At 35.9% G+C, this 10,664-nt stretch overlaps 1 long non-coding RNA gene across 1 annotated transcript; it reads left to right on the plus strand.

The window, feature by feature from the left end:
- The first annotated feature begins 3,758 nt into the window (after positions 1-3,758).
- On the plus strand, positions 3,759-4,395 carry LOC137248937 (uncharacterized). Its single transcript, XR_010952219.1, has 2 exons — positions 3,759-3,902; positions 3,961-4,395. It is a non-coding gene; the product is annotated as an uncharacterized lncRNA (long non-coding RNA).
- The last annotated feature ends 6,269 nt before the right edge of the window (positions 4,396-10,664 follow it).

Here is a 10,664-nt window from a genome sequence, read left to right on the forward strand (position 1 = left end):
GAGAACACGTCTGCCTTGGCGGAACCATACAATGTGGCAGCATAGTAACATACCTACAAACATAAATAAAAGTTCCATGTACTTTGTTTTTGTAAATTGGATGGACTAATGTCAAAATTGTACTGTGCCGAAAGTTGATGTATCAAATCAAATAAAAAAAGTTAAATCAGCTGTCCCGTGATCCCACCTTATAGAGTTCTGCCATGACGTCTGTTAATGTCAACAGTGTTGTATTTCAGTGTTGGACAACATAACAGCCCTATAGCGAAACCATGGCGCAACGATACAAGGTGGCAGCACGGGACAGCTGATTATAAAATTTTTATTTGATTTGATACATCAACTTTCGTCGCAGTACGATTTTGACATTTGTCCATCGAATTTACAAAAACAAAGTACATGGAACTTGTATCTACGTTTGTAGGTTTGTCACCATGCTGCCACCTTGTATCGTTCCGTTATGAGCGAAACTAACTACATCGTAATCAAATTGAATTGTACAGTTTATGAAACCCTTCTCGATTCCAGAAGATCTCGATTGGGTTTTCCCAGTCCGTTTTGCTATCAGCCTTCGTATCGTTAGTGCGGCGCGCTAAAGTAAGAAATGTCAAAAAGAAATCAGCGAACAAGAAACCAATTCAGAGCTTTTGAAGCAAATATTCCAATAAATTGAATTGTTATTGAAATTTGCTCAAATTTTTAAGCCAACATCCCTACAAGAATACTGACTATCATATGACTATCATCTGATTGTCAGCAATGTCAAGCTAACGATCAGCGTCTCATACAAACTTTCTATCACAAACTTAAGGGGACTTGCGCAAATGTGATGTAAACAACTGTGTACGTGTGAGTTTTTGTCTCCTTCTTATACACCAACATGGCCTACTGCCCTACAAGAAACGCTGATAGTTTTACTAATACACTCAAACTTGTAATTGACAATGCTGATCCTGCGATGACGTAAACATTGATACTCAAATTTATGTCTGTTCCTTTGTTCGCTCATGCATGTCAGCATGTTCCCAACGACAGCCTATAATCATGAAAAAGGACTCAAACTGGGAAAGCTTCGGACACCTGGTACAGAACAAAAGAACATACAGCAGATACCATTATGCATGTGAGACAGATACATAATTCTCAACGGAATTTTATGTATGCGAGAACAGTTTATCCGATTTAATCATGTTGTCACTAGTGACTGTCATATGACAATCAAATGATTATCACGGTTGTTTTGTTATTTTTTAAATTCCGCCATTTTCAACCGACGAAAACCATATAAAAAATAAGTTTAAAAAATAAAAAAGATAGCATTTCAAAGCTCCATGCTAAAAGAAAAAAAATCGAAAATAATATTAAAAAATACCAAAAGCTGTCGGAATGTATGGGGCGCACTCAAAAAATTGATGCGCGAAAAATAATAGTGGTTAATGGTGATTCATTTTTAAATGTGTTTCCGCATGAGGAAAGCGCTCTTCTGTTGTTTTGTTATTTTCTGAATTTAAATTGAACATTCTGAACTCGAATTCTTATAAAACTATTTATTTTAAACAAATAAGAAACACATATGCTTTTATCACGTACAAAATTAAAAACGTAATGAAATAAAGTAAATAAAAAGCAAAAATCATTGTTTCATTTTTGGCGGAATATATCAATGGTCATTTATGATAGTATAACAGTCAAACCTGATATCTACAGTAAACTATCATTTATGACAATTTTTGATAGTTAGAGTGTCAGCACTGATCCAGGAAAATGAATGAGAGTGAGCAGTACGGCTATATACTTAATCAGTAGGCCACGTTGGTGTATAAGAAGGAGACACAAACTCACACGTACACAGTTGTTTAAATCACATTTGCGCAAGTCCCCTTAAGTTTGTGATAGAAAGTTTGTATGAGACGCTGATCGTTAGGTTGACATTGCTGACAATCAGATGATAGTCATATGATAGTCAGTATTCTTGTAGGGTGATTAAGTATATAGCCGTACTGCTCACTCTCATTCATTTTCCTGGATCAGTGCTGACACTCTAACTATCAAAAATTGTCATAAATGATAGTTTACTGTAGATATCAGGTTTGACTGTTATACTATCATAAATGACCATTGATATATTCCGCCAAAAATGAAACAATGATTTTTGCTTTTTATTTACTTTATTTCATTACGTTTTTAATTTTGTATGTGATAAAAGCATACGTGTTTCTTATTTGTTTAAAATAAATAGTTTTATAAGAATTCGAGTTCAGAATGTTCAATTTAAATTCAGAAAATAACAAAACAACAGAAGAGCGCTTTCCTCATGCGGAAACACATTTAAAAATGAATCACCATTAACCACTATTATTTTTCGCGTATCAATTTTTTGAGTGTGCCCCATACATTCCGACAGCTTTTGGTATTTTTTAATATTATTTTCGATTTTTTTTTCTTTTAGCATGGAGCTTTGAAATGCTATCTTTTTTATTTTTTAAACTTATTTTTTATATGGTTTTCGTCGGTTGAAAATGGCGGAATTTAAAAAATAACAAAACAACCGTGATAATCATTTGATTGTCATATGACAGTCACTAGTGACAACATGATTAAATCGGATAAACTGTTCTCGCATACATAAAATTCCGTTGAGAATTATGTATCTGTCTCACATGCATAATGGTATCTGCTGTATGTTCTTTTGTTCTGTACCAGGTGTCCGAAGCTTTCCCAGTTTGAGTCCTTTTTCATGATTATAGACTGTCGTTGGGAACATGCTGACATGCGTGAGCGAACAAAGGAACAGACATAAATTTGAGTATCAATGTTTACGTCATCGCAGGATCAGCATTGTCAATTACAAGTTTGAGTGTATTAGTAAAACTATCAGCGTTTCTTGTAGGAATGCAATTAAAACAGAACCAAATTTATATTTGTAATAATATATAAAAATTAAATAAATAATCATATTAACAATAGCAAATGCTATTATTTATATTTCTCATTATACCAAAGTTAATATTATTGTGGCGAATGGTGACATCACTAGGCTGTTCGTAAATAATCACGCAACAACAAAAACATTAAAGCAAGCCACACTTGTGTACATGAACACTTTAATCATTATTTATACACATCTATGGAAGGCGACGAGAAGTACATGCACACACATAACCAGTGTAGCCAGGTGATAAAAAAAAGAAGCTAGATTGGCAAAAAAAAAGGTTCGAAAAAGCTAAATTTAGAAAAAAAGAAGCTAAAAAGGCCAGACATTTTTTTGGTTAATTCATAAATTTTTTTTTATATTTTAGTTTACACATTTGTAAATAAAAACTTATAAACATAACTTAAACATAACTTCTTGTTTCAAAACATATCAGGCACATTTTCCTTGACTAGCACATGGAATTACTTTAAATGATTGCATATGTGTATATACACAAAAAAAAATATTACAAACTATTTATTTATATAAAATATTCCACGTCTGAAAAATCAGAAGAGCTTAAGTCTGCGTATAAAGTTTGGCTATTTACCATAGATATGAGATCATCGGTAATTTCAAAATCTTTACAACATTTATGCCCCTATTACCGTTTACAACTCAACTTAGTTGGGTTGTAATTAAAACAACTCAACTTTAAGACAACTTAACTCCTGTTTGGTATTACGAATTACAACTTATTTCAGTTGAAATTGAATTGAGTTGCCAACTTCAGAAAGTGATGATTTTGACAGATAAATAAACAGCTGATCAATTTATGGCAGAAATTTAAGCATTTTCAAATGTGATTTTTTTATTAATATTATATGAAATCTATTTTATAATGACAAAAATGTTGGTGATTGACATTTCGCGAATACGGAAAACATTCGCGTGATCATTCCAATCCCTTGGAACTACCAAGCACCAAGTAAGAAAATGTTTAAGTGACAAACAAATAATGAGTTTCAGATGAAGTTATTTTGCAGATTTGAAAGGAAGCATTTTACTCAGTACTAAACAAAATTAAGGACCATTTCCGCATACGCGTTCGTATTTTAAAATTATGCGCCATACTCCGATTCCTTGCTGACGGCAGCTATCAAATATGATGTGGAAATGATTTTGGTGTTGGACTGGTTTTAGATATTATTGAGGAGAATATTTGTGCGAAGTAGATTAAAACCCAAACAGAAAAAACTGTATTTTACTCAAATAGGATTCCCAGGAGTAGTGATAAGTATCAATGGGACTCGCATAATTATTTCACCTATTTTGGCTGCATCCGAACTGCGGCCAGCCTCGTCCAACTAAGGTCAAAAAGTTATTCAATGTAATTCGTTTAAACTTTGTTTTTTCTAGAAATGTGTACAAAATTGTTGATTATTGTTTGATTAAAAAAGGTTTAACTACCGGCTTTAAATGTTTTGCTTTTTTTTTGGTAACGTTTTATAAGCCCGTGCACCATCTAACTCTTATCAAAGGTGGTATCAAAAGACGGATTTCCATCTCCGTTTTTAGGATTCGAGAGCGGAAATTAAAAATTTTATTTCTTTTGAAAGATATTTACAAAGACCCACAAAATGGCCCGAGAGGGTACGAAATATGTGGCCCGTTCCACAGTTTTTTTTGCACAGAACATCTTTTTGCGTTGGCGGCCTTTGGCCGCGATTCGTAAAAATAACTCTGGTTGAGTCCAACACCTTTCTGCATAGCTGTGTACAAAAAATCTGGCAAAATACAACAACCACATGAAATTAGATTTTATTAGAAATAAAATTTTTAATTTTTGTGGTAATTCTTTACGACAGCATGACACTGCTAATACGTGTCCAAAAATATCGAGAGAGGTATTAAACGATGCGTCTTGGCATCAGTATTAATAATCCGAAGGCGGAAAATAAAAATTTTAACTCCTTCAAAAGATATTAAACAAAAACCGAAAAAAGACAACAACATTACAACAACCACATGAAAATCGCCAACTTCAATTACAAATATCTCCGGACAAGAGATAAAATGTTTCTTTTCCGCCTTCGGATTATTGTTCTCGAGATTAATACGCGTCTCGATATTTTTGGACGCGTATTAGCAGTGCCATGCTGTCGCAAAGAATTACAATTTTTGTTTTCGGATTCTTAAATCGGAGGTCGAAACGTGTCTTTTGATATCAACTTTGAACATCTTTGTTAAAAATTAAGTGGTGAACCGTCTTCTAAAACGTAACATTTTTTCAAAACAACTGCAAAATTACATGAGACAACTGCTAGTAAGCAGTTGTAAGATTTTGACGTCTTTGACAACTACACCAACACAAGGTTGTAAACGGCAATGCCACAAAAAGTTGTAAGACTAGACAACTCAATCGAAATTTTTTTTGACAGGTTGAGTTGTAATCTGTAATACCAAATTGCGAAATTTCAACTCAACCAGAGTTGAGTTGTAAACGGTAATAGGGGCATTAGATAAGCGTTTTAACGAGCATCTAATATTAAGCAGCGCATTAAGCATTTTAATTTTTAGTTTGTTCCTTAATTTAGTTTGCCGAATTTTCATGCCACTAAAAATTCTTTCAACCTCCGCGTTACTGAGTGGTAATACTAAAAAACTAAATATGAATTCGACAAGTTCTAAAAAAGGTGGTTCGTTTAATGCATTTTTATGTTCTCGGACTTCCGACCAAAATTCCGTGGTGGAGTGTACATTTTTCCATTGTATAGTTATAAGTTTTCGGCAATGCAGCTCTATTAATGCTATTTGACTTGAAGAATAACTATACTTCTCTTTTTCAAAGTAAGAAAATACATCTGGCTTTGAAACTTTCAACGAATTTTCAGAAGAAAAAGAATTAATCTTTTGTAGAGAACTCATATTATTAGGTATTAGGTGTTAACAGGAACTATTGAAATTATTTTATTTTAGAAATTATTAAAAATACATTCGGATTAAAAAAGGCTAGAAAAAAGTCACGAAGCTAAACCCAAAATTTCGAGGCTAAAGGCAAAAATAAAAGGCTAAATCTAGCCTCGAAAAGGCTAACATGGCAACACTGCACATAACCAGCAGCTCGAAGTGAAGAGGCATATGGGCCGTTCCATTGGTTTATCGAGCTCTGGCTCTGGCTCAAAACTCATTTGAACGATCTGGATCAACTTTATGAGAGCTGGCAGCACTAATATAAAACATCTGTTTTGTAGAAAATAAGAAGAAACGTAAAAAAATTTTTAAGATACTGATAGAATTATTAACATTTAAATAGTTTCGCACGTAAGCAAACTATTTATTTTCCTTACATCATCTTCAAGTTGTTTACTCTTTCAGTGTTTTTGCTTTTAAATATGGCGAGATCTTTTATGTATACACAAATGTACACGTATTTAGTTCAGTGCTACAATGGCTCAACTATATGGTTGTCTCATCTCACCAGCTGATTGTATTTTTTTCATTTCACTGGAGTAGGGATTGTCAGAAGGAAATGGCAAACTTAAAAAGAAACCAACGAATTTACAACATTTTCTTACTACTTACAAATTCTGCTAAGTTTTATGTTTTCATTCCATTCCATTCGTCTAACACCAACACGCTAATTTTGGCAATGTGAACAAAGGTATGTTATTGCTGTAGAGATGAGCCAACCATATAGTTGAGCTATGAGTGCTACCAACTCAAAAGTGGTTAGCTGTCAAAAAATCTACTACAGAAAACGAAACGAACAGAACTGCTATACGGATTAGAAATTGAACCAGATAAATATCAGGATCACAATGTTGTTGTTGCATTTGCATGTTAATTTCTATCCGTATCTCGCTCAAGTCTCAATGGAACGTAACTATTGTTACGGTCTGCTGCTACGGCATATGGCTGCGATCCACTTGGGAGCGTGTTCACGGGAACACACCTAGCGATGTGGCGAAGGTTGCGATGAAAATTATCGAAAACAAGAAGGAAATGACAGACCGGCGATCACTAAGGAAAAAAGAGCCCTTTTTTTTAACTACCACGTTTTCTGCAGACGACACAAAAAAGAAGAAAATTTCAATTAAGTGGATGGCACGCGTCCGGAAAGGCCAAAAAAAAAAAAAAAAAATGAGAATACAGCAATAAGTGTGTAATAGATACTCGTGTGGACTTGGCACTTCAGTACAAGCCAACAAAATTTGAAACAAGTTGAAGTGACGATTAATTGTACTACGAAATTGATATCAGCAACCATAACCTAAAAGTCTAATGAGTTGTGAAGGCTTTGACTAAACTCCAAAACGTGTGCGTACGTGGGTCTCATCGTTGGAATTGCGTGTCGTCTATGAAAAACGGCAAACTCATACAGAACAAGTGGTTCCAACATATTTTTCCAGCTAAGTCTTTAGGAAAAGGCACTCCGTTCAACTATAAAAAAAAACAAAGAAAACTAGTTGTACACCAGGAAAGTGCAAATGAAGTAACAATATTGCAGAAGTTACGAGAAAGATATCTGCAACGTCATCAATCAATCTGCAGAAAAATAAATGTGATCTAAAAAGACAACATTTGAAAATCGTTTATAACATACTTCTCTGCTATTAACTATAAAAAGCAGAACTTATTCCATTTATGTTCAATCAGTCATCTTTTACTAAGTATAAAATATACGAATTTTGCTGAACGCATTAAAACAGCGAGGAGTCTCACTACAATTGAAAAGTTGGTTCAAACATTTGCAAGCGGTTAGGTGTACATGAATGTGGTTGCAGTAAAGTTACAACCACCTGTGGCACACACTTTATATGCTCATGTGCCCGTTGAAACGGCAATGTTAGCCACAACCCATCTATATGGTCCAACAACGACTCAATGGGCAACACCACCACCAGACTTACAGAAACCACCAGTTACAACAACAACAGCAGAGCCGTAATTACAGTGCGGCAACAATAGCGCCAACGAAATCGCGCGCTGCCACCATCCGCGCGCACGCTACCATACTCGACGGCGCATCGTCGCGCGCAATAGCCACCAGCTTTACTAACAACGGCAGCCGGGCCGCCAACTATAGGCCGCTGCAGCATCACGACGCGGACCGCAACAACAACAGGGCCCCGAACCTAGGCCTGTTGCAACGCCACTCACAGTAACCACAACATTTAGAACAATGGGTGAGTTCGTTCCATGTCACTGACCACTACACTCCACTTAAGTCTTAATATGCAGTACATTTCTTTTACAAACGCTTATTATAAAACCTTAGCAAAATTACTTTGAAAGCGCGAACGCAAGATTCAAACCATACGCAGGCCGTTCATGAGAGCGCAATTTTTTGTTGGGTGTAACCAAGCGAAAATTTTTTTTTGTTTCGTTTGGTTCGAAAATTACTGCTAACATGCGGTCCTGGTCTAAGTAACAAGTCGTAGCATACCTATAAGGTTCTTTTTTTTGTATTTCATACACTCAAAAAAAAAAAAAAAAGAAAGGAACTAAGTATAAATACCTTTCCCCGTTTGGAGGGTTATCAAGAACTAAATGTAAAAAGGTTGCAATCAATAAAATTTTTTTTTCTATATACAATTTAAGGAAAATATATCCAAAGTTCTCAACAAAAACTCACAAACAAATAAAATAAAGACGTATAGAAACATTTAAGCATATACGTAACATATTTTTGTATTATACCTTATATAACACAGTTGTAGATGTACATACATACGAGCATATGAGAAAGAAATGAAAATATGCGAAAGTTTAAATAATTCAAAAGAAAGAAAAATTTAAGCTAATTGTATTTATTCTAGAGCTTTGCTTAATTTACAATTATTAAGAGATAAATATTGATGATAATGCTTTGATTAATAAAAACCTGGTTGAGATTACTGTTCAAATTCTTCCTAGTAAAGACCTTCAATGTGAAGAAATTGAACTTTCGGGAAATATTAATGAAAATTTAACAGAAATTAATGATGAAGATTCTAAAGAAGAATCTCAAACTAAAGCTTCATGTTCTGGATTTCCAAGTCTTCTTGATAGTTATAAAGCTGTTGGTAATAGTGTGACTCAAAGTGGTCTTCGTCGTTCTAGTAGATTAAAATATAGACATGACAGCTTTGATTAATTTCATTCATTATACGTTCCGAATATTAATAGTTTAATCTAAGTATCGACTTTATTGATTTTCTTATTTAACATTGAATAAAACAAAATGACTGGCGTCCTGTGGAGTAACTCCAGTATTAGCAATTTAAGTTAAAATAAAACAAAGAGTTTGTAGACATTTCAAATAAGTTCTTAGATGAGGACAGCTTGGTTGGCAATAACCACCTAAGAAATTATATCGAACGGTTATAAGGAATTTATAATGAATTGTCAATAAATTTAAAAAAAAATGGGAATGCTGATGATTCGTCTCATTTAGAAGGCACTTAGGGAACCAGGTAAGGGGCCACCGAAAGATAGGTGCGTCGGTGGCCATGGTTATTTGAGGGTGGGATAAAGCACCGGGCGTCGCAACACCACCCGCGGCGCCCCCTATGTATATTCGGCCCTTTTCTTTTTATTTTTAATTTTTTCAGCTTTTTTGTTATTGTTTGGTTTTTCAGCGGTTTTTTTTTTGAGTTTGATTTTCAACGTTGGTAACCGGCCATGTCCGGTTCGGTAATTTTTTTTTGCGGTTATTTTTTTTGAATTTTAAATTTTTGAATTTTTTTGAATTTAGATTTTGAATGTCAACGGTCTGTCCGTGACATCCGGTTCGGCCGGATGTTGTTTTATTTTGAATTTTTAAGCGTTTTGAGTTGTCTCTGCGCTTCTGTTAGGTTTTTTTTTGAATTTGACAGCTGCTCGTTTTGATAGGCATGATAGGAACATTTTTCTGTTTATGGCGCAGGAACAGTAAGGTTGGCAAGGACCCGCCCCAGCCGACAATGACTAGCCACTGTGCACCAACACATCATGCCGACCGCCTTCCTTACTGATTCCACTGTAAATGCGATTCCATAACAGATGGCGCCCAACGTGGCACCTAAGGCGCTGGCCGCGGGGGTCAGTCGGGTCAACCTGTGAGGTTGACCATCCCACCAGTCCGAGTGAGCAGCCACAGAAGCTGCCACCTACGTTGCGGTGGGATGGTTGGACGGATCAGGTTGTCCGGGCTGGTCATCGGGGGCAGTGGCCGAAGGGGTCACGGGACTTCACGTCAGTCCTCCGGATTTTTTTGATTTCACCCAGTGAGGCAGTGCTGCACGCACTTTATTTTTTTTTGTAATTGGGGTTTTTTTTTGTTTTCCCGGAAAGTTGTCTGCAGTCGGCATTGGAAAATATATGTCCGCTAATTGGGTTTTTTTTTTCTCTTATTAGTAAATTTTAAAAAGTTTTTTTTTGTAAAGTAGTTTTTTTTTTAGTTATATGCCGAATTTTGTGTTGTCTTGTGTGAGAGTGTGTGTGAGTTGGAAGAACCCCAGCTCATCCCACGTCCCAGGTGGTAGATTCGAATACCACCTGGACTGTGACGGGTTGAGCTGGGATTCAGAGTGGCACTCCTTCCTGTCCCGCCAGACTGGGGGAGCGGTTCCGAAACCGCTCCACCCATTGCGGCGGAGGCAGGAGGGGTGTCCAGCGAGGATGGACGGGAGGCCTCAACACCCCCAACCAGTCCCAGGGGCAAGCCCCCTGGAGACTGCCCCTGCGTTGCGGCTGGGCGTGTTGAGACCGACCCGTGTGTGCCTGG

This window comes from Eurosta solidaginis, chromosome 4, assembly GCF_040869045.1.
Source record: "Eurosta solidaginis isolate ZX-2024a chromosome 4, ASM4086904v1, whole genome shotgun sequence".
Lineage (NCBI taxonomy): Eukaryota > Metazoa > Arthropoda > Insecta > Diptera > Tephritidae > Eurosta > Eurosta solidaginis.